At 50.2% G+C, this 25,225-nt stretch overlaps 1 long non-coding RNA gene across 1 annotated transcript; it reads left to right on the top strand.

Moving 5' to 3' along the window:
• Positions 1-8,835: 8,835 nt before the first annotated feature.
• On the top strand, positions 8,836-20,933 carry LOC144723052 (uncharacterized). The gene is made up of 2 exons (XR_013586129.1): positions 8,836-9,079; positions 20,883-20,933. It is a non-coding gene; the product is annotated as an uncharacterized LOC144723052 (long non-coding RNA).
• Positions 20,934-25,225: the final 4,292 nt, after the last annotated feature.

Raw genomic sequence — 25,225 nt, 5'->3', positions numbered from 1 at the left:
TTGGTGAGTGTACTGGCAGTCTATAATGTAGACTGTAGCAATGGTTATTAAGCTTGGTGAGTGTACTGGCAGTCTATAATGTAGACTGTAGCCTGGTTTTTAACCTCGGTTTTAAGTCAAAATTACCCCCGTTTGTGTCATTTTATTATCCGGGCAAGTCTCAGCGAATCTTCAGAGTCACTCTTGAAGAGGGCCGTGCATTGGGGATGTTTTACCCTTCCTTGTTTGACGAGGTTTGTTGTTGTTGTTGCATAGTTTTAAGAGTAAACTGGAGAGCCCTGGTGAGCACCCACCTCACGGCCAGGACGACCCAATTTGGCAGTCTCACATATCTGCGAAACCACCGTATAAACATCACAAGCCACATTTGAAGTCAATGTCTATGGGACCCCTTTTGCCGGTATAGAGATATTGAATATACGGATTTCGCCTTTTGGTAGCCATTGGTCTACAGCACTGGAGGAGAGAAAGTCATTAAGGAGGCTCGTCTCTGATGGAAGGCCTATTCGTGCCAAGGACATTGCATACAATATAAAAGCGTATTTATATATTATACCGCAAGTACTCGCTCTTGATGCAGACTTTATGTCTTGTCGTGGGGGTCTACTTTGGCAATTTAATACATCGGCTTTCGCGACCAGTATTCATACTAAAATAAGTTTTATCATGTCTATTTTTGGCGTTTGGACGTCTTAGTCGTATTTATGCCATAAATGGAACATTTTAAGTTGGTTACACAAGTAAAGAGCAGTTTCTAGAGTTCAAAACGTGAACTTCACTGCGGTATAATCATCAACAGAGCGGACAGGTTCTTGAGTGGTACAATTTTTTAAAACTTTTAATGAATTAAATATTGACTTAAAGCTTTCGTGACTGCAGGAATTCATACTCTTTGGGTCTTTCGGTAAAGTCACGTAGATAGAAAAATAATAATTTAAAAAATCACGACGTTTCGATCGCAAAACAAGCAATCATCTTCAGGTGAAAAATCACAGCAGGAGAACTGCTGAGGCAGGATAAATATTTCTATAGAATATTGTTTTTTATTTCTACGTGACTTTACCGAAAGACCCAACGAATTTTAATGAATTAACACAACAAAAAACCATCAAACCTATTCCAGAATGTAACCAATGTTAACGATCATAACCGGCAAACATCGTAATCGCAAACAGGTTTCAGGAATCAAACGAATGTATGCATATTCAGAATCACTTTTAACGGCATCATAACAACAACATCACCATCATCCATTCGGGGTTACAACCACCACCACAATCAGAATCACAGCCGCGACGTAACCACCATAAGCATCAAACGTGATCCGGAATGCAACGAAATAAAACTCAAAATTACGTACGTACATAACGGCAAACATTATACGTGAATTGCAAACAGGTTCAAGATTCAAACGAATGAGAACAAATTCAGAAAACACCTTAACATCATAACAACAACAGCATGTATATTTTCCAAAAGCAAACATCAACAGCATTTGACATTCAGGTTACAAGCACCAATTGGGATTCAATTCAAAAACAGAATCTATCCCCCCCACCCCCCCTCCTTCAATCCCCCCTGCGCATGCACTCCCATGCCCCGGCTCAGATCTCTCAGCCCATCCCCGCGCCAGAAAAACCAAACACCACAGATGCAAACTCACACCCCCCCCCCTCTCAAGAGGCTGTCGGGGGCCAGCTATGCATCTGCAGAATCATGGAGGCAGCAGAAATCTGCGGAAGCGCACTCTTTTGCAGACGGACGTACGCACGGGCGGTGTTGATGTTAACGTACATTGTCTATGTTGAATAATAGCCTTGACTAATTATGTCTATGTATGTTGAACTTCTTTCGCAGAGTACATAATGGGAGATGCAGAGAAGGACAAACTAAACACAACTACAAGAGAAATGAGCTTTCAATCTAGATTTAAAAGTTGCATATCGCTCCAGTGGCTTCCTAAGATCGGAAGGAAGAGCGTTCCAGACGGGCGCAGAGAAGCGCATCTGAATGCGCGCGATGCAGCAACCGTCTTTGTTCGATGGCCGAGGCATTCTGTCTCATCCATTGGCCGTTGTCCTTCCTGGCCATGACGTGCTCTGTACAAGCCCACTTCTCTTGGAAGTCAACAGGATTTCTCCTATACTAGATGTTAAATATATCGCCTGGTTTGCATGCATATTTGAAGTTTGCATGTTTTCTCTCCCCCCCCCCCCCCGGCGCCGTGGTCGCGTGGATTTTTCTCCGGGTCCTCCAATTTCCCCCCTCCACATTTCTGCGTGATAAGCCACTTCCTTGAACTATCATATCCAAGTGGCTTCTAAAAAAAGAGCTATACAGCTCAGTGGGCCTTACCTGCAAAAATAAACAGTTTCGTTCGTGCATAATCCACGTACTCTTTGGTTCTTTCGGTAAAGTCACGTAGGTGAAAAAATAAAAAAATAAGAAATACAAATAATAAAATAAATAAATTTCATGTATTTATTCACATATTCATCTTTCGGTGTCTCCGCGTAAATCCAAACACATTCACATCTCCATGCTGATTTGCACGCTTTACAGCCGTTGTTCCATGTTACTTGACACGTGTCACATCCATACGTCATAGCCAGCAATATGCGCGGGTTGAAAACGTCCCACACTTCTGCCACCCTCGGTTGGGAACGACACCGTTTTCGTATGGTGCTCATCAAGGACAACGTATATGATCGTGCATTTGTAGATCATTCATTCTTGCAATAACGGAGGAAGACAGCGAGAGGATTCGAGATTTGAAGCTTTCGTGACTGCAAGGATTCATACTCTTAGGTTTTTTGGTAAAGTCACGTAGGTAAAAAATAAAATTAAAATTAATAAAAGTAATAATAGAAATAAAATAATAAATCACATGATTTCTATTATTACTTTTATTAATTTTATTTTTTACCTACGTGACTTTACCGAAAAAACCTAAGAGTACAGCGAGAGGAGTACGTCGATCAGAGAACCTTGCAGACGTTAGAGAGACATCATATTGATTGTGAAGGACGGTAAGTGGCCTTGGGCACGACACCAGGAGAAGGAATCGCTCGTGGACAAGACTGGTGACCGGTGGCGTTCAGGGGGTGCGCCAATCGGTCACATGGGGCCCCAATATTTGATTTGTCTCGCGCGGCGGCACTTAGGCAATTACATATCGCGGCTCCTCGTGCCTAATCACATCAGTATGCTCACGGTCTCGAACATTGAAACCGCGTTTAAAATATTGATTATTATTTTACACTGTTTTTGAAAACATATCTGATGGTAGTTATCAAGGGGGCCCCAACTCGTAGCTTTGGCCACCGGGGGAGGGGGGGGAAGCGCCCTCATGCCGCCACGCTCGTTACGCCACTTCTGGTGACGGAATAACAACGAAAGTAACGACGACGAAAAGACGCCCGAAAGGACGCCCCGACGCGGAGATGGAGCAATGAGATCAGCTCCTCCGCGCGGATCGCCGTTGAATAGAATAGCGGCCCGACCAGCAAGCACAAGGCGACGGCGTGGGGAGGAGGCCTTTATCCAGCAGTGGATTGACGACGGGGTATGTTGACTATGTGGATGGCGAGGGGTGTTATTCCACAGCCTGAAACTGGATTAAGAGGCTTGACGCTTCGTTGAGCCGGCCGGGCTTATTTAAAGAGCCTCTCGGCAGTTTGTTTACTAATTCCTTGGAAGATGCTACGCGTGCACGGGGATTTGCCAACCGCCTCGTTAAGTTCCTCCGCTTACCTCTGCGGTCGAGAAGGAATGGGTCTCGACGTTTCCATCCATCTGGGTCACAAGAACCCCGGGCTCTTAAGAATGACCCAGGACGACACATGAGAGCTTGCGCGTGCGGGGGAGGATTTATTCGCTCAAATCTCTTCGGTGAACGAGACTCTCAGACGCCTTCAGTCCCTGCTTGGCTGTCTTGCTCCGTTATTATTATTATTTGTTCAACGGCCGTCATTATTGTCGACGAGGGAAGCGTCCTGCCCAAGCCCACTCGCTTCTCTTCACACTTTAAATCGGGGCATTGGCCTGCGTATGTATTCTAATCTACCCGTTTCTCCGTCTTATCAAGCTAACATTTGTGGCCAGGTCGCGTCTGAAAAAGAGCGTATAGCTCAGTGGGCCTTACCTGGTAAAATGAAATAAAAAGTTAATTTTTTTTGTAAAGTTTTATATTACTATAATAATAACAACCAAAATAATTTAAAAAAAACAATGGATGCGCATGGATTAAACACAGCTAATGGTGGTGATGGCAATTGCACCCAACCGATTACTTTCGTGAAATAAACAACGTTGATGTGGTGGTGCCGATGAGGATTGCGCTCAACAGGTGATATGCATGAAACAGGAGGCGTTGCCGACGGTCAGCGATGATTGAGATGACTGCACGAACGACGAGACAGCTGTCAAGTGCAACAGTCGCGTACAATGAGCGTATCGGTCTCGGGGTCGCGCGTTAGGGTGCATGAGCAATGTCACTTTCGCTCGCGATGAGCAGAATGAGACACGCGGCTGCATTATTGTTGTCACCCACAATAGCTCAGAATAGCAGCCGCATTGTCACACGTAGAGAGAGAGAGAATCACTCCGATGCTCTGAACGGAAACTAACGTGGCAGAGAACGCACGCAAACCACTGCCCCGCCGCTCTCCAGCCGCTTGCGAGAGGCCTCGTGCAATGTTTCACGGAGACTTTCATGTCCATTCAGAGAATGGAAGTCCCCACCCTCCATCCCCACCCTTCGCTTCCCAAATAGGGCAGCTTGTCCACACCACCGATATCGAACAAAGGCGGTGGTCACCGCTTTCAGACGCGCTTCTCTGCGGCCGTCTGGAACGTTCTTCCTTCCGATGTCAGGAAGCCACTGGGAGCGATGCATTTATAAATCTACATCGAAGCGTAATTTCTTTAGAACTGCATTTAGTGTGTAGTTTGTCGTCCTTCCTCCACACCTCCGACTAACACGGTTGGCTACGTACGGTGCAAAAGAAGTTCAATATACATACATTTATATGAAGGCAAAGCACTCTGCGCTCCCACGCCCAAACCTCCGTTGCGGAACAACACACACTCTGCAGACGAGGGGGGCAACATTCAACATCGCTATCTCCTGGCCACACCTGGCGGCCCGCATGCCTTACGAAACTAAAACCATTAAACTTTCAACAGATACTTTTTTACGAAGTAAGGTCCACTGAGCTATATAGTTATTTTGCAGAAGCGAACTGGCCGCAAGTGATAGCCCAGCGAAGTGGAGCATCGTGTCAACAACTCTCGACGCACGTTTCTAAATGTGGAGGGAAAAACCAGAGGGACCCGGATAAAAATTCACGGGACCACGTGACGAGAGACACGCAAACTCCAAATATACAGCAGCAGGCGTCAGGGTCGGGATCGAAGCCACGACCTCCTGTATAGCAGGCGAAGTAGTTAACATCTCATAGCCACCGTGTTGACAAACACCTGGCATTAAGCCGGAGCGGCCACTTATCCAAGGACGAATCGGGCTCAGATGTGGATTAGCTTCCGAGATCCGACAAGATCGGGCGCGGTCAGCGTCATTCACGGGGTCGTAGGTCACGAATTTAATACGTAGGTAAATTAGAATGCTCGCATTAAAATAAAGCAGACGAGCGGATAGTAGACATGACGACAATTTGAGATCAAATGTGACCTTGCTCACAACAGCCCTGTCATTCTGACAACAACAAAAGCAGATAGTGCGCTGCAAAACACTGCACGCCGAAGGAACCAAATCCCGTTGGATCTCGGAAGCAAAGTGGTTTGAGCCTTCGGCGGGCAGGGCTGCATGGAGACTCGAACATTTCATTCCTTGCACCAGAGCCAAACCAAGAACGCAACGCCCACTGCCATCGGCGACGTCGGTTGCCCAACATTGGTGGTGCCGAAGTGAAAGCCACAAACATCGCCGAGTTAATGACCCCGAGCAATATAATCCCCACTCCGTGATGCTCACGCCACTCGTTCCAGGCCACTGCGTCCCTCTCGCCACTTCATTGCCACACCGAAACAAACTTCTCATTGGCGGTATGCTCCGACTCCGCTTTGTAGCGGTGGCTCTCAGTCCGTATGCACGGACGTCTGTTGCACTTCTTTCGCAGCGTACGTAGGCCAACCGTGCTGATCGCGGGTGCGGGGTAAGGACAACAAAGGTTAGCCGCACGGCTAACACCAGTGACGACTGCGATACGGTGCTCGCTGCGCCGTTGCGTCGCTCATCTAACCATCCGGAATGGCAGGCACGGTCATCTCGCGAGATCTCGGAAGAGAAGGGGGGGGGGGCGTGGATGGGGTTGATCCCCGTGCATGACAGCGGTCGTTTTGAGGTTTTGGGTCTACGTGGTGGGTAACCGTGCCGTGCGTCCTTCCACGTTCTATCACCGACTTCACGAACCCGCGCTGACCACGCTGCGTATGTATGTCTGTATGTTGAACTTCTTACGCACCGCACGTAGCCAACCGTGCTGAGTGGGGATGCGCGGGGCGAGTTAGAGTCAAAGAAACCTCACAGCTCACACGGCGTGGGCAGGCTCTCGCCCAGTCGTCCATTGGCAAATGGTTGTCAGGGACACTCATTATAACATTCATCCACAGTTGGTCTCCATTGGCCACCCAGGGCCTCTCCTCCAAACCAGACACAAAGAGGCTCCTCCACGTTCTTGTTCTGCCCCTTCGTAGAACCTCCCCGACGCGCCCTCTCTTCGTTACATTCACAGCTCATGACCGCACCCCCCACCTCTTGATGACCACCTGCAACAATCATCCACTCGTCATTCCTGATTACACAAACACTTTGGCGATGCTGCTGCTGCGGCTGCGGCTGCGTTGGCAGTGTGGTGCCTAAACACAATTGTCAAACAATAATACACTCACATCATGTGTCGATAACTACTGTGGCACTAAAAGTAAATATATATATATAATAGCAAAGAGATAGATAGGCCAGAGAGAGCGATGCAGTGGATACATAATAGATAAATCTGGCCTCTCTATATCTCTGTGCTATGAAGAAGGTCCATTGCCCCAAACGTCGTCTTTCATATATAGTTTTTTCTCTACAGCCACACTGTGATATGGAGGGACGTGCTGAGCGTACGGAGTGCTTTAGTTTCATCCAGTACAGGTACGGAGGGGCTGCTTCTGGAATTGTATCGGCACGTCTCGACCATCTCGCCTCCTTTTCTTCCTCGTGCTCCTTGCCGTATCATCGGATTCTCGGAATCACGTCCAATGATTCTGGAGAGAGGCTGTGTGCCTCGCACCGTCTGACGCCGATAAGGTCCAGACTCTAAGCCAGCCCCCCCTGGGGCAGCGTTCTGGGAAACATCGAGAAAGCAACGAAGCCTGTGACCGGCTGTGGCTTACATCTGACAACGTGCTCATAATTCGCCATCATCATCATCGGTAGTCACGACCATAAATCCACTTCTGGGTGAAAGTTTCCATAAGCCGACGCAATCTCTCCTATCATTTAATTAATTAGCTGCCCAGCAATGATTACCAGGCCTTGCGATCAAATCACCGTGATTGTGGCCGACCTGGTCAGATCTCAGAAGCTACGCGTGGGTTGGATGGACGACTGCCCTACGAACCCGTTTACCCGAGTTCGATTCCCGCACACGGCCAACGCCAGTGACGAATATCTGAGCCGGTCTTGGACCTCTCCCTAGGTCGACTCAGCCTCAAATGAGTACCCTGGTGCGGTGTATAGGCATCAGCACTGGTGAGACAAAGGTGGTCGGGCGTGGTGCTAGCCACCCAACCCCTCGTGTGCCGTGCCGGACTTCTTAGGCGCTACTCGCTAACAGCGCTTGCCCCAACAGTCTGTTCAGGCTATACGGGGCATACTTTGATACTGGCAAAAAAAAGGTCCCATGAGATACGGAGTATCTTTGCATTTTTTTTAGATGGACGACCGCAATATGGACAACATGGGTCGGTAAAGGCTGCTGCGTTGCTACAGTTATGGGGGGGAGCGCAGATGGGCAGCGTCGCCACATCTGTTGTTAGGCGGCACTTCTATGTTCCCCGCCTTCACATAACCAGCACTGCCGCCCTGCGTGGTGAAGGTGTGGCCACATCACACCCCCACGCCGCTTCTCCTCCCACCGCCGCACAGGTGTGGAGAGTCGCGCTCATCCAGCAGTGGATTGAAACTCAGCGCCCGTAGTAACCACACGCGCGCGCGCGCGATGAATGCGACCCGCCCGGCGCATAGGACACGAAGTGGGTGACCTCCTCGGGGTAATTCTGTGCAGCGACGATCCCGCCGCAGATGTGAAGGCGCCGTCGATAATCCGCGATCCGTGCCTTACCCCAAACGCAGGGTCAGAGACGCTCGTAAAGTTGTGCTGAAGTCAACGCCTGTATAATTAGTCCCCCCCCCCCACCACGCGCGCTTTGCTCAGCGACTTTTAAGGGAGGAGGACGACTTATCGATTGAACGACAGGGACACGCGCATGTACGACGCGCACGCGCGCACACGCACACACACGTAAACATACACGGGCACGCGCGCGCACGCACGTAAACATACACGCGCACACGGAATGTTCGGGACACATCCCTGCCTCTCGCATCGCCCCACACATTCCCACCATCCATCTCCCAGCGCAACTCATCGACCCACATACCCTCATCAGCCGCCTCATCATCTCTGTTACACCCCCCACCACCCACCCAACCACCGTCCAACACACTCCTAAACCCCTCAACCAAAAACGTATCTCTCCTTCCTAGCCAAGAATAAACCAAGAACTTAACACCACCATCAACAGCACGCACGCACTCACTCACCCACCTCCCATTCCATCCACCACCTCCTCCTCCTCCATCCCCTCCTGGTGTTCCCCTCCTCTCCCGCCCCTCTCCTGGTGTCCCCTCCCCCCTCGCCAGCACCGCCTTGATCCCACGCGCGTGTCCTGTGGGCTTGTGGGATTTGGGGGCTTTATATTCCACTCAAGGCTCGAGGCAAAGCTTAGACTCTGCGTGGCCACCCCGCCTGCCGACTCTCCCCTCGTCTCTCCTCTGCCGTCCCAGGTGAGAGACAATGAGGCGAGAGCACGAGAGATGCTGGGGAGAGAGGATGAGAGATGCATGCCAGAGAGGATGAGACATGCTGAGAGAGAATGGGAGAGATAGCAGGGGAGAGAGTGAACGGGAGCGAAGAGAGTGGTGAGAGGGAATGAGAGATTGTAAAATTGGGAGACATTTACAAGCGATAATTGCAAATAAATTAGGGCAACATGGGATGAGACTGAGAGGCTCAGATAAGTAGCCAAGAGGATGACGGAGAGAATGAGAGAGAGAGGATGACAGCGACAATGGAAGGTGCGTAGAAGAGGCGATTAAAGCGAATCAGAGTGAGAAAACCACAAAGATGGTGCAATGAGACAGACGGAGAGACAAACGAGAGAATGACAGAGAGAATGAGACGCAGATAATGGGACACACACACAAGAGGATGAATAACAGAGAGAATGAAAATGACGGTGTCGATAAGAGAGACACGGATAACGAGAGACAGATGACAGAGAATGAGTGACAGGGTAGAACGAGAGACAGGCGAGAGGATGAATGGGAGAGTGCAGACGGAGAGACGCAGTGGGAGACAGGGCTAAGAGGAAATGAGAAAGAGAATGATTGAGAAAGCAGAGTGAGACAAAGGGCGGACAAGTGAAAGACAGATGGACAGGCACGCCGGTGTGTGTTGCACGCGCATGCATCTCACATGCGTTGAATCTATAAAAAAAAAATAGTTAATAACATTCGACGGCAGTCCCTCGGGGTTCGCGGAATACGTCCATCAGGTTTGGTGGTTGGCTCTTGAAGTGACTGAGGAGTCCGATTCTGGATCCGCAGAGATCTGGGCGCCACGCAGTCCAAGGTGGAAGTGGCGATCCGCAGTGCCGTGAAAGAACAACAAAATAATGATGGCCTTTCGTGATTTTAAATAATGATTTGTGTGCTGTGAGGAAGAAGGGTCATTATCCGAAACGTCGCCTATTATATAGGTTTTTTATTTTTTCCCGTTGAATTCCGCGGTGTTATGGCCGAGTGTTGAGCGATTGTTTTGTTGCTAACTGTGATCGTGCACCACCGCCAACGAAGCATCAGCAAATGGTTTGTTGATCGGCGTCGTGTCTGCTCGGCCTAAGGCAGCGGCCGGAAACCCGCGGTTCCGGAGTCTAATGCGGCTCTTTACGAACTGCATCGTGACGTGTTTTGTATTATTATTCTTATTAAGGCCAATCGCCGTCTAGTATTCACGCGTGCATTGCGCCTCTTGAAATATTGGGAGTTTTTTTTTTTAAACTACCGAATGTTTTTGTTTGGCGGTTTGCCTACCCCAGGGCTAAGGCGCGCGCATCCGGAAGGGACCTTCGCTAAGAGGCGACGCGTCTCTGTCGGGCGCGTTTTGTCGCGGGGCATGCCCGCGCGATGTGTTTGTTTGTTGTTGTTGTTGTTGTTCCTGCGCTCGTGCAGTAGCGGAGCTTCGGACGCAGATCTTGGGACGGGTTACTCCCAATAACCATCGTGATCGGTAGCTGCTGAGGGGTGCATCGATTACAGCAGTGGCCAAGCCAGCGAGTTGGCTGTGTTAAGGATAATCTCGTCTCTGCCACTGGGATGTGGAATTATGATGATGTCTATCACATAATCGACACATCGTATGATAAGTGCTATCATCATAATCTATTAAATGGAATCGTAATCATAAAATGCATATATTATCATTATCACGGTCTTCATCAATTGTATGATCAGCTAAGTCTAATCCTCATCACCATTAATTAACTATTAGAATCATCATATACATATCTGCATCATTGTCTATTAAATGCAATCATCATCAAGCATCTGTAAGCATCGTGATCAATTATACACAACCGTAGTACGAAAATAATCACCATCTAATCATATGCAGTCGTCGTCATCATCATCACAACCACCTCAGCGAGGAGGCTACCAATTAGTCGTAAAGCCTTCAGTGACCGTATTAAGTTTAATTTTAGCTCGGCCACATGTGGAATTTCGACGCGGCTCAACAGATCCGATAACGAAATCAGGCACCTCCCGGCAATTGGAAGATCGCGAGGCATCCTTGAAGCGAAATTTTTAAAGTTTACCAGTGGCCCCGTAAAAAAACATTCACTCAAAAGTTTGGCTCCAAGACGATTCACCCCGAATGCACCCGGATCTCGACGGATCTCGGTGGCTAAGCAAGGATTAGAGCCCGGATAATCGTTGGATGGAAGACTGCCTGCGAATACTTTGGATGTTGTGGGCTCGTGCCGTGAGGAGGCCACAAGATGGAATTCTTAGCAGTGGAATCTTGAATGCATCCGTGCGTAGCTTTCGTATGCCCGGTGGGTTGTATCCAAGTTCTCCAGTTCCCTTCCACACGAATCCCAGTGCTGTATCTCAGTGTGGCAGGAAACCTCATGAAAAATAATATTGAGACTCGGGCTTCCTGAGCACTAGTATTAATATAACACGAATAATATACGACTAATAATGCCAAGTATCAGTAATATGTGTATACATTTTACGGTATTATTTACAATGCGTGTAATGACATTATTAGTATTGCTGTTGAAAGTGATGTTACTGCTGTTGCAATAGATTTTGCTTCAGTTGAAAGGGATGTTACTGCAGTTGCAAGCGACATTACTGCGGTTGAAATATGATATTCCTGCAGTTAACGTTGATATTACTGCAGTTGAAAGTGATGCTACTTCAGTTGACCGCGATATTAACGTTTTCCTCACCAGATATTTTCCGGAACGCCTCTAGGCCGGTGCAGGGAATATCGGCGTAAGGCACTACCACGAGAGTACAAGGAATGCATACCCCCCCCCGCCCCAATAACAATCACACATTGCCGTGGCCCCGTATTGCCACAGCCTTACGAACAGGCTAAGGACGAAGGATTTGCGTGGATGTGGCGTGGCCAAAATCATTCGCCGCGAGACAGCGCATCCACACCGTTGTGGCGGCTGAAATCATGCGGTGGATATCGCTGCGGGTGATGTCGGTGGTTGACCCGAGCACGTCGCTCGTGATGGCCGCAGCACCTCTCAGGGTGAACGGAGGACGCGTGGGGATGAAGGCCGAGACGCGCAGTCAGCGCCAAGACGCATGCCTCTGAGATTTTAATTATAGCTCTCATTTATTCTATCTCCAAACAAGGCAGGGGCGAGGGGCTGGGGCAGTTGGTGGGGGGGGGGCGGTGATGCGATAGAGGGGTGGGGTGGGTAGTGTGGAATTCGCTGCGAGGGTGTATGTAAGAGTGTGTGTTGTGTGTGTGTGTGTGTCCGTCAGATTGGGGAGCGGTAGTGCAGTGGTTAGCGCGCTGCGCTGCGAAGCCGGCGACCCGAGTTCGATTCCCGCTCACGGTCGACACCAGTGACGATTATCTGAACCGGTCCTGAGCCTTCCCCAGGTCTACTTAGCCTTAAATTATTAGTACCTGGTGCTGTGTGTAAACATCGGCACTGGAGAGACAAAGACGGCCGGGCGTGGTGCTGGCCACCCACCCACTCGTGTGCCGTGCCGGCCTTCATAGGTGCTCACATAACAGCACGTGCCCCAACAGTCTGTTAAGGCTATACGGGGGATCTTTGTCTTCGTATGGTTTATGTTAGAGGGGTGATGGGGGTCACGGGTCATGGGGAGGAGAGGGAGCGATGAGGGGGGTGTGTGGTTATAGGGGTGAGATTTTTGGACGTGGGGAGGGGTGGGGGTCAAAAGGTCTGAGAATATTATTTTTCGAGTGCTGGTTACGAAGACAATGGCACGAGAGGCAATTATTCCCCAAATCATACGAATAATTCATTTACTCTCGACTCTGATAATGGTATCAGGTCACACCATAACCATGATTTTCCATGATCATGAACCATGGTCTATCCACCAATGGACGAAGCCCTCCCCAAAAAATTGGCACCATTCCTCACTGTCCTGCAATGCTGGAACCATCCATCTCTTGCTTGCACGATGAGCTGATCTGAAAAACTCTGAAATCCATAGGCCAATCTCATCACGACCTGCAGTATTTTACACCCGATGTCAAATCACTCAGCACTCTCGCTCATGTCCTACTCATTGCTGACCGCGCTTAGACTCACAATAAATCTCAGACCATTTTATCGGCAACTTGCCAAATACGAAAATATAAACTGCTTGAGCCAGGCCCTATTTTAAGCAAAAATGTCTGCAAGTTGGGAGTGACGATAACAATTAGCTGGGGATCAAAGTAGATTGACAGCACAACCTGGCTGGCAGGCACAGCCAAAAGTGTCACAAGTCCATACTTGGCATATGCTGACGTGTGCATGTGTGTGTGTGTGCGCGCGGTCGTGCGTGTGTGTATATATATACACTCCGTATGTCACTGCTTGCGAAGGATTCTTCGGTTCGCGCGTGGCAGAAGGTCCAAGAGAACTAAATAAGGTGGAAGGGAATGGCAAGCATTCGACCCGTCGGCGGTCCTACATTGAACTGACACAGATGAACTGCTCCAGTTGAACTGTCACAGATGAACTGCTCCAGTTGAACTGTCACAGATGAACTGCTCCAGTTGAACTGTCACAGATGAACTGCTCCAGTTGAACTGTCACAGATGAACTGCTCCAGTTGAACTGTCACAGATGAACTGCTCCAGTTGAACTGACACAGATGAACTGCTCCAGTTGAACAGTCACAGATGAACTTCTCCAGTTGAACTGACATAGATGAACTGCTCCAGTTGAACTGACACAGATGAACTGCTCCAGTTGAACTGTCACAGATGAACTGCTCCAGTTGAACTGACACAGATGAACTGCTCCAGTTGAACAGTCACAGACGAACTGCTCCAGTTGAACTGTCACAGATGAACTGCTCCAGTTGAACTGGCACAGATGAACTGCTCCAGTTGAACTGACACAGATGAACTGCTCCAGTTGAACTGGCACAGATGAACTGCTCCAGTTGAACTGACACAGATGAACTGCTCCAGTTGAACAGTCACAGACGAACTGCTCCAGTTGAACTGACACAGATGAACTGCTCCAGTTGAACTGGCACAGATGAACTGCTCCAGTTGAACTGTCACAGATGAACTGCTCCAGTTGAACAGTCACAGACGAACTGCTCCAGTTGAACTGACACAGATGAACTGCTCCAGTTGAACTGGCACAGATGAACTGCTCCAGTTGAACTGACACAGATGAACTGCTCCAGTTGAACAGTCACAGACGAACTGCTCCAGTTGAACTGTCACAGATGAACTGCTCCAGTTGAACTGACACAGATGAACTGCTCCAGTTGAACAGTCACAGATGAACTGCTCCAGTTGAACTGGCACAGATGAACTGCTCCAGTTGAACTGTCACAGATGAACTGCTCCAGTTGAACTGGCACAGATGAACTGCTCCAGTTGAACTGACACAGATGAACTGCTCCAGTTGAACTGGCACAAATGCGGCGAAGCGCGCGTCACTTTCGACGGATGTCCCACGACGCAGCTCCCGTTCATTGTTGTGACGAACACGGGTTGATGAAGATGAAGTCACGCACTTGACAATCTTACAAGTGGTTTGCCCCACCAACTGTTGGCGTGGGAGGGCCTTGCATATACCACACCATGGTGGGTCGCGGGCGATTGTGTAAAAATTCAAATCTAGGATTGTGTGATCGTTTGAAGCATACTCCGCCCCGCCCGTCGCTGTGACGGGGAGTCGAAGTCAGGATCACGAGTTCAGAGCCCCAATAAGATGTAACAAAAACTAAAACATTCATACCATTTTTTTGGAACATTCCCAATTTAAAGAAACAAACATTAAAACATTTGAAACACTTGTACTTAATCAAACGCTGAATCAAGGCACAGTATATACAAACAATCATCGGCAGCGGCCATGCTCTAGTCACTGGCGGATGAGATTCTCCCCATGCCAATCGCCACCCCACGTGGTTCAGCGACGCCGCAGTTCATCTGACGCCCGCGCAAGCCGCTCACCGCATCGCTCCGTGCCCATCATCGGAGGTGCGGGGGAAGGACAACAAATGAAACGCAAAGTACACCATTGGAACCTCATTTGCCAGTAAAAATATGATAATTGTTTTTTTACCCTTCTATCTGGCAACAAAACTGACGCCTTTTGGCGTCATCTGGTCCAACCCATGTGAGACTAGGCTCTAAGGAAAGCTGTCTCGGGTGTGGACCAATCAACATCAAGGACAGTGCATACATTATCAGAGTTATGTTTTTGTTTGCATTATGACTGCAGGTATTGTGGTCTATGTAAACATGACTCCTTGTTAAAAAAAAAAGGTGTCAGTTTTGTTGCCAGATAGAAGGGTAAAAAAACAATTATCGAAACGCAAAGTAGTTTTATAGACGTCAGTTTAGCGATCCCTCCATTGACTGCTATTCCGCTACCGGTCTCATCAATCACCCGCCGCGATGCCTTCCAGCCAAGTTACGTGCCCTTGCACCAAGCCCACTTCACCTTTCTTGAGAGTCACTGCGATGTCTCTGCGTTTGAGTGTCTTCCCTGGATCCCGCGTGCTCATCTCTCTGTCTCCAGCGTTAATTCCGGGAAATTTAAAACCGCCATCAGAAAGTGTCGAAGGACATTGTGTCTGCAGGCTTACAGATAGGGAAAGAATGAGATCAGCTCGGTGTTGGGTGTTGGGTCCACGTTAAACATAGCTTGATAAGGTACACTGCATATCTGGAATGCATGAAGATGTATTAAAATAGCTAGTTAGGGTGTGCGATAGTGTATAACGGAATATGGAATTACGTCGGAAAGCATCTAAATATAGACGATTGTTTCCACGCTGCACAGAAAAGGCAACGGGACTAGATTAGCTGGTGTCGACTGTTAGGCGACCAGGGAAATCATCATCATCAAATTGCACATTTAATGACAGGTTAAGTTACACATTTAAGGGAGATCTTTTGGGCCGTTCGGGCTTCTTCAGAAGAGACCATTCAAATAAAAACCCCACTTAAATTTCGATTTAAAGCTTTCGTGACTGCAGGGATTTATCTGATTGGTTCTTCCGGAAAAAAATAATTAAAAAAATGTTATATTTTTATTCTTTTATTATTTCCCTTCTACGTGACTTTACCGAAAGAACCAAGAATAAAAAAGACCCCACTGTCATATGTTCCTGGCCTGGATGGGCTCAGTGGCTTGCTGTGCACCGCCGTACGAACCCGGCGACACCGAGTTCGAACCCCGGCCCTGGCCAAATGTTAGCCGTGAGAGTTATATTCGAACCGGTCCTTGATATTCTTTGGTTCTTTTCGGTTAAGTCACGTCTAAAAATAAAATAATAAATCAAAATAAAACAACACATTACGACGTTTTATTTTGATTTATTATTTTATTTTTAGACGTGACTTAACCGAAAAGAACCAAAGAATAATTCCTGCAGTCACGAAAGCTCCCAAATTAAGATCGGTCCTTGATCCCACATCATCATCATCATCGTCGTCATCACCAACCCGCACTGACCAGCATGGTGAAGTATGGTCAAACAAACATGGCATGCGGACGGCCTTACCGTAGCAGGGGATTGATAAAGGTGCTGCAGAGAGATACATTCGCCGATATAGCTAATCGGTAACGAGGAATCGCATCGCGCTACTCAGCCTGCTGAGCTGTGCAGAGCAGGGAGCAGGAGTTGACGAGAGCGTTCGTAAGAGCAATGCTCCAGCTGGTCTTGTGGTGTAGCACAGGAGGGCGGTCATTGTCTAATTGCTTCGAGCATACGCCGACGACATCGAGGGTTTTAGCAGCACGGCCGTGAGAGGCACGATCTTGATGGAGCTCGGGTGAGCAGTTCGATCGATCGAAGATCAGTTCGGTTGATCGACATCGACACAGAACCGTGCAAATACGTCCGCCACCTACGTGCCGCGCTGCCGTCCGTCGGACTCCCGTGAGAGATGTGTCATAAAACGCTGCTGTTCACGTTGTGGATGTGTGCGTGCCATGAGGTTGATGATGCTAATCGGCGGTCGGATAGGGCTGTTGCAAGAGGTGCGTACTGCTCCCGAGCACCTTTTATGGCGAGAGTGAACCAGTTGCTACCGGCCTCATGCACCGACGAAAATCGGTATCGCCTCCTTGTCTGGGGTATCCCTTAGATTGACTCAGACTCAACAAAATGTTGATATTTTTTTTGGTGACACGCGGTCAACAACAACAACAACGCGATTGAATGTGGAGGAGAATACGGGTCAAGCAAATGCGGGGCTGGTCACCCCCGCATCAGCATTAATATGCGCTCGCAAACACCATTCGCGTTGCCTGCGTTCGTGCGCTTAAAAATACACATCTGGGTCAACCGAAGGAGCCCCGCGGGGAGAGATGTTGGTGGTGATGTCCCGACATCGCTGTGCGGCGACTTCACGTTCCGCATTTGCGATGCGCGCGGCTGTTATTGTCGCTGCTATATATATAACGCGATGCATAGAGGGAGCGTCCGTGTCAGCCCGATTTCTTCTGACCAGCTCCCCCCTACTCGCTCAGTGTAAAAATACAACTGAGCAATGGAGGACAAGTCTTGCTAGACAGGGATTCAATTTGGAGTTTGGGGTTGGGGAGGATGGTGGTGGTGGGGGGGTGAGAGGGATGATGCCTCGCCCGGACCCGCGGTCCTTCCCCCTACACCTGCCACGATCTCTCCCCCCGCCCCAACACGCACTCCGCTTTCCACAGTGGAACCAGCAGCGCCGTCGATCAGATCAAGGGAGGGGCGCGGGATGGTGGGGGAGGGTCGGAGGGAGGGGGGGAGACAATGCATGGGGCGGGCACGGCAGAGCGCGCGTTGAACGCAACCTCGTAGACGAAGGTTCGACGGAATGTGTGACGGACACTGCGTTTTGTCTTTCGTGCATTCTGCTCCGGCTGCCCGGCCGCATTTGGCGGAAACGAGGCCCATCGTCGCGTGGCCGTGCTCATTGCAAGCCGAAGGCCGCCACTCGTGTTCAACATCGTGCCAACTTTGTTTTCCACTTGACTATAAGAATTTGCAATGGGTGGCTGATCCTTCAAAGGGGGGGGGGGGGGCTGGGGGAGGGAGGGAGGGGGGCTCAGCCACTCTGATGCTACGATGATCGTTCAGTGTGGTGAGGGGGGGGAGTGGGGGGAGGTAGCAGGAGGGGGGGCTTAGCCCCCCTGATTTTACGCGGCTGAGTTGAACTACGGCAGCCCAGGTCGGGGTTGGGCCGGGTCAGCCTCGCATTGGAGTTTCGCGAGGATTGCCGTTTGAGGATGCGCGGATGAAACAAGATTCCATGTAGATTTGAGGGGATGGTGGCGAGGGGGGTGAGTTTGAGGGTCTGCACGGCTAGGGAGGGGAGGGTGTAGTGAAATCCGATCTCTCGTGCACAGCTGCAATTTCACCCCCACCCCGCACCCCCCAACGCGTCAAAACGTCGGCCTTCCCCGCACGCACCTGTCCATGGTGCCCGCTCTGTCTCGTCAACTTTGCGGGCCCTGATTGATGCCCCGGTGGGTGTCTGGGCGCCGTGCGAATCGTCACAGCGGCGCGCCGCATGCAGCCGAGTCCGTTAAAATAACCCGGAGACGTTGAGGGCGCGAAGCGGGGAGAATGCGGCCACAGGGAGTAGAGGGGGTGATCAGTGCGTGCCTCCAGCGATCTGGCCATCCCAGGCAGAATCATCAGAATCTTTATTTGGACTGGAGAAATCCGATGAGCTACGAAGTTTTTTTTTTTTACAGATTTCCAGTTAGGGCGGATCAGAAAGTTAGAGCAACAAACAATATTTTAAAAAACACGATAGGAAGTGCAAAGTATGGAAAAGGTAAGCAAATAACAAAAAAACTACACTATTATATTTGATTTAGCAGGTAAAGCCCACTGAGCTATTAACTTCTATTTCTGCAGCGACCTGGCCACAAATTCCCGGGGAAAAATCACGCGTGCTATGGTACAACACTTCCAGGTCGGCGCTGGATGAGTCACACACTGCCACCTCCTGTCCGCCTTTGTATCTCTTAAAGGCGATCGCGGTGATAATAACGATGATGGTATTTCGTGACAATTGGGCATGACTCGCTGTGCGGTCCCACACTGCAAGCGCTGTCCGTCTTGTAACATTATCCGACGAGCGCGTGTCCCAATGACAGCTTGCGCAAGGACAGGTCGCGCTGTGTGTGCGGGGGTGGGGGGTGGGGGGCCCTACCTCCTTTTATTGACCCCGACCTGAATGACTTCCCAGAATAGGCCCTAATAAACAAACCTCAAATATCACTCGCGCAGGTATTCAGCCGTGGCGACCGAACGGTCGACCGCTTGCGGCATCGTGCGGTTTCATCTTTCTCTGGAGGTCATTATCCATGCTCGCTGTTTGCCGCAGCGAGGCTTCGAGCAATTGTGCGTGGGGACTTTACGAAAATATATATTTTATAAGTGAGAATGCTGCCCGCAAAGTCTCCCAGTTGTCTCCAGGAATTCTGCAGACAAACTGGGGGCCGTGATATTTGCTCGTACATAACGGTTGTTGTTTTTTTGTTGGGTGGGATCGAGTAAATATAAGCATGTCGTTAAACCCGCCACCACCCGACACAGCCAATTAGTAAGATTTGTGCGGTAAACAAGTCGTGCCAATTAGTCACTACTTCAGCACACCGGCGTGTTGGAGAGTAAACCCACAATAATTATAATTCGAGTACGACGTTTTGCTGCTGATTACAACATTCAGCTTCATCAGGCGATATCCAGAATTATATTTACGCGATCTAAACGATCCCTTTATTATGGATACAATTGGTCGCAAAAGCCTATATGTTAAACTCCTATTTACCGTTGTAAATTTCGTTAGATGCAATCAAACCTACACGGATTCTCTTGATGCAGTATAAGTTATAACTATAGGGACACAGTCTTAACAACGTCAAAATAAATAACGGCCAACCATGCCATACGTTTAACTTCTTTCGCACCGCACGTATCCAACCGTGCTAATCGGAGGTGCGGGGGGGAATTGACCACAAACGAAACAACATAAAAGATTTCAAAAAAAAAAATCTCGATTGTAAAATGCATTGCTCCAGTAGACGATCCTGACATCCGCGTACTGAGCCGAGTTATCTCACGGCGCCGTCTCCCGCTGTGTGCAGCCCCCTCCGTTTGTGTCCCAGTCTGCTCATACGGCAATCCTGCTCCACAACACGCGTCACGGCGTGCACGTGTCCACGATTAGACGCCGGGGATATCCCGCGTGCCCCTAGCTGGCCCTCGGTGGCTCCACAATCACGTTGTCCAGTGCTGCACCAGTCCCGTGGAGATCAACATGGTGACTCCGTGTCCCCGGAGTCCATCGCGGTGTCTCCGTGTTGCCGTGTCTCTCCGCCTCGGTGTCCCCGTGTCTCTGTGAACTTATGTTTCTGCATTTCCATATCCTTCTATCCCTGTGTGTCCATGTCCCCATGTTTCTGTTTCCCCATGGCTCCATGCCCCTGCGATCACCTGGCCATGTCCCTCTGTCTCTGCGTCTCAGTTGTACCCGTATCCCCATCATCCCATTGTTTCTGTATCTCCGTGTCTTCGTTTCCACGTGTCCCCGTGTCTCCATGCATCACCGCGTTCCTGTGTCTCCGCGTCGCCTGTCTCCATTGTCCAGTGCAAAACCGGTTCTTTTTCACGGGATGATAAGTGGCTGATGGGCGGTTGTGGGGTCATTGTCGACTAAAATGGGTCGTTACTGTGAACGCGGCCCGTTCTGCCCGCCCACTGCAATGCTAAATGATAGCACGTGCCATCGATACGTCGTGAAATTCACGGCGCTTGTTTTGTTCTGTCGCGCTCGCAGACTCAGCCGCCGACCATGTCCGAGGAGGAAGTTTATGAGGAGGAGGTCGAGTAAGTGCACCGCTTGAAATCGCACCGCTGCCACTTTCTCACTTCCAAACAGAGTTTCGAACAATTCTCAGCCATTTCCACCGTTCAATGGGGGCTTCTCCCAAAGCGCGTCGCTCACGTGGGGTTATTTCACCATACTTCACCACTCTGGTCAGCACGGATCGGTGGGGGGAGGCGGGGGCTCAGGGGACACTGGCCACTGATGTTGGTCGTGATCTGGAAGCGAATTCAGGTCGCCACGTGTACAGTTTGTTGTCCTTCCCACGCACCTCCGATGAGCACGGTTGGCTACGTACGGTGCGAAAGAAGTTCAACATGCGCACACACATTGCGAAGTGGACGAGCCATCGACACCGCCGTAGTATGATAAAAACAGCGACAATTTGTTATCTTTTTTCCCCGTAATTTGGTAACGAATCCACTGTGTGTGTGCTACATTCCAGCTTTCTAAGCCCTTCTAGAACCTCGTCAGACGTTTCGTCACTCGCGTGTGAGCTGTGTGAGAGCTGTGTGAGATCTGTGTGTGTGTGCAGTGAACATTGTAGCGCAATCAATGACTGTTGGAATATCCACAATTATGACCGGCAGATCAACACGCGCAGCAGATGTGCCTCATAATTGACACTGGACCCTGCTGTCGTTATAATTGATGACTCCCAATCTACACTGCATGGCATTGCTTCCATGTAACATTTCGCATCTATTCCATATCGCTCAGGGCTGAGCACGTTATTTTATCTTGTCAACTATGTATGCAACTAGTTTATGAACTTAACACATGTAGGCAATATTTGTATATGTAAAAAAAGTGGTGCAGTGACGCAGTGTTTAGTGCACTGCTCCATGAATGTGATGATATGGGTTCGATTCCCGACCATGGCCAACATGAGTCAACAAGAGTTTGATCTGGATCGGTCCCGTGGGTATCCCAACTTCACCAAGCAGCACTGATCATCGTGGTGACGAATGTTCAAACAAAGCCCACGGCACCTCACGGTGTGCGGAGGTCTTCATCCAGCAGTGGATCTAGAAAAGGGGGGGGGAGAGGTTGTACATGCACACACGTGTATAATCCGTCGTGGTTTTCTCTGATTGTGTGTTCTGTCGTGTGTTTCTGCTTCTTCTCGTTTCGACAGGGAGCAGGAAGGTAATGTCACGGCATCGCAGACGCATGGGCGAGGGAGCGTGGGCACACTCGGTGATACCAGACTGATGCCAGGCTGGTACCAGGCTGATGCCAGGGTGCACTGGTCAAACCTGGTCCTCAGACCTTGACCGCGATAGTGTGTACAAATACAACTCCATAGCTAACAACACCCCCCCCCCCCCCTATGAATCCATGAGGAATTCCAACTGCCCCTTGCTAAGGGGTGGACCCGTGCATCGATCTGTCGATTAATAATATGAATAACTGTGTAAGCCCATGAGACGCACACACACACACGCGCGCGCGCGTTTGTCCCCCCACCTCTCCAGAATCATCACACGCGTGTTCCACCTATTGCACACGCAGACACTAAGACGCACATACACACACACACGCGCGCGCGTCTCCCACGCCACGAATTTCGCGTATCGGCGTAACTAAAGGCGTTCGCTCCTCTCCACACGTGGACCACGCGCGCGTGTTGCGCGCCGCCGACGATGCCGCTCGGAGTCGGGGGGGGGGGGCAGCGCGCCACCTGCGGCGTCCGGCATCGCTTCATCATCGCGCGCGCGTCCCACCACCACCACTACCACCACCACCCAACCACCCGCCGCACGCCACTCGCCGGCATTGCCAGCTTGACGCGCTGCCCTCCTGCGCACAACATCGCTGCTGTTGGCGCCTGTCGCCTGGCCGTGGCTTACTGGCAGAGAGCGGCTGAGTGTCTCGCTCACCGACTCACTTGCCGTCGCGTTACATTTGCCGAGCTGCGGACGATCGAACTGGGTAACGAGTGGACCTATTGCCGTGCCGCTGATCCAACTAATTTGGTGCAATGGTTGGCCAACCCAGCGAATGGCTGGCGGAATGAAATAATCACTGATTTGCTGATCATCCAACAGGCTCCGTGGTGGACTCCCTAACTTGCTGACTGGCAGATTAACCGATTGACTGGATGCCAGGTGGACTTACTGACGTGTTGAGCCATTGGCTTGGCGGATGGCAGACTGACTGAAAGATTTGCTGACATGCTGGCCATTTAAAGGGCCTTCTGACTTGTTAACTCACTCAACTATCCGAGTTGTAGAGGCGCGGCGTGGACCGGTTTGCTGACCCCAATCCCTGGACGATTGCCTAACTGACTGACTGACTGGCTAACTGACTGGCTGCCTGACTGGCTTGCTGACTGGCTTGCTTCTGGCGGGCTGCTTATCCCCTTTGCTTCCCCTGGGCGCTTCGTAGAGGAAGCTGAAGAGGAGCCAGAACCGGAGGAGGAGGAGGCGGAGAAGGAGGAGGAGGAGGAGGTGGAGGAAGGTAACAACGGAGATCGTAATGGTGTCTATGAAGACCAAACCTAGCCCAGTCGTTTGCATGTCGAAGCGCACCAGCACGTGTGTGTGTACTGGTACTGGTACACACACACGTGTGTGTACATGTACGCACACATGTGCTGTGCATGTGCGCAGAATTTCGAAAACACTGTCGGTTCTCTATGGACGATTATATCTCAGTGCAATCTACCTGCAGATATACTTTCTCCATGCGACTCGCGATTCTCCCTTTAACGTTTGACTGGTTGATTGTAATCCACGAGCGCACACTGCTTCCTATGTTCCTACTCTGGATACCAAATGAATTCATTTTTTGTCGTTGTAAAAAAAATGAATATCTCTATTCGTTCCTCCTACCTTCCTTCGCGTTACGACGTTTCGTGTCAAATCATCCTGCCCCTCTTCTACTCCTGCTGTCTGCATGTTGCTGCCTTTCCGTGTGCTCGGCTCGTCTCGCATCGCTGCAGTCTGAGTGGCACGGGCGGTGCAACTGCGCCGGTTCTTCCGCGAGCCCTAGGGGCCCCAGGCGCTGGGGTTATTTATTTATTTTTTTAAACAAGGGGGGGGGGGGGGGGGGTGACATTGCAGAGGGCCCAAGCCAATCAGTGAGGTTTGTCACGTCAACCAAACGTGCCAATTAGTTACTACTTGAGTGCACCGGCGTGTTAAAGAGTACACCCACAATCGAGATTTGAAGCTTTCGTGACTGCAGGTATCCATACTCTCTGCTTCTTTCGGTAAAGTCACGTGGGTAGAAAATCAAATGAAATCACGACGTTTCGATTGCAACACAAGCAATCATCATCAGGTGCAAAAAACCACAGCAAGAAATATTTTTTTGTGGTTTTCTCACCTGATGATGATTGTGTTGCAATCGAAACAAGTATACACCCACAACGTTTGCAACTTGGGTCCTGTGATGTTTCGCTGGTGAGTACAACCAGCTTCATCAGGCGACTTGGCAGAATTAAACAAACCTTACCAATCGGCTGTGTCGGGTGGTGGTGGGTTAACGACACATTTATATCTGCGCGATCTAACCCATAAAACCTTTATTATGAATCCTATCGGTCGCGAAAGCCGACGTGTTAAAACTGGCCCATGCAAATCACACTTTTTTCGCCTGTGCCCTCTCTGATGCATCGTCGCCTGGGTTTTGGCCAAGCCGAGAGCCAGTTTTCCTTCGCGAACGAACGTCGTTCAAGAGGACGGCGAGAAGGCCGAGTTGATGGGGTGGTCGTGACCATAGCGGGCACAACGTGTCTGGCTATGAACTGGAGGGCATTGCGTGGACAGCTGCTGCTGCCGCTGTTGCCGCGTAGATTTGCCGCCAACCGCAGTTGTTGGATGTTCCGGCAAGAATGCGGTGGCTTAACTCTCATGTGCTTTCCGCCCCCCCCCTTTCCGCCCCCAGGGTTAATCCACGGCCATGCAGGCACAGCTGATTTATGCACTCGCCGCACACTCGCTCGCTCGCTCACGCACGCGAGTTAAATACAAAGATCCGAATTTAGCCGCGCAGAATGTGGAGGCGAATTGCTGGTAGCGAGCGCCTCTTAAGGCGTGCTCCGTACCCGACCGCCTTTGTCTCCCCCAGTGGTGATGTTTATACACCGCTCTAGGAACTCACTTGAGGTTGAGTCGACCTATGTGTGGGCCTGGGATGGGTTAACATTCAAAGTGGTTGGGAATCGAACCCAGGTCAACGGCTTCGAAAAGCAGTGCGCAAACCACTGCACCAGTGGTTTGCGCACCTCTTTAGGTGGCCAGCACCAGGCCCGGCCGCCTTTGTCTCCCTAGTGGCGATGCTGACAC

Source organism: Lampetra planeri, chromosome 16, assembly GCF_965212315.1.
Source record: "Lampetra planeri chromosome 16, kcLamPlan1.2.h2, whole genome shotgun sequence".
NCBI classification, from domain to species: domain Eukaryota; kingdom Metazoa; phylum Chordata; class Hyperoartia; order Petromyzontiformes; family Petromyzontidae; genus Lampetra; species Lampetra planeri.
Note: the sequence above shows the minus strand (reverse complement) of the source record. Positions and strands in the feature narration are given on the sequence as shown.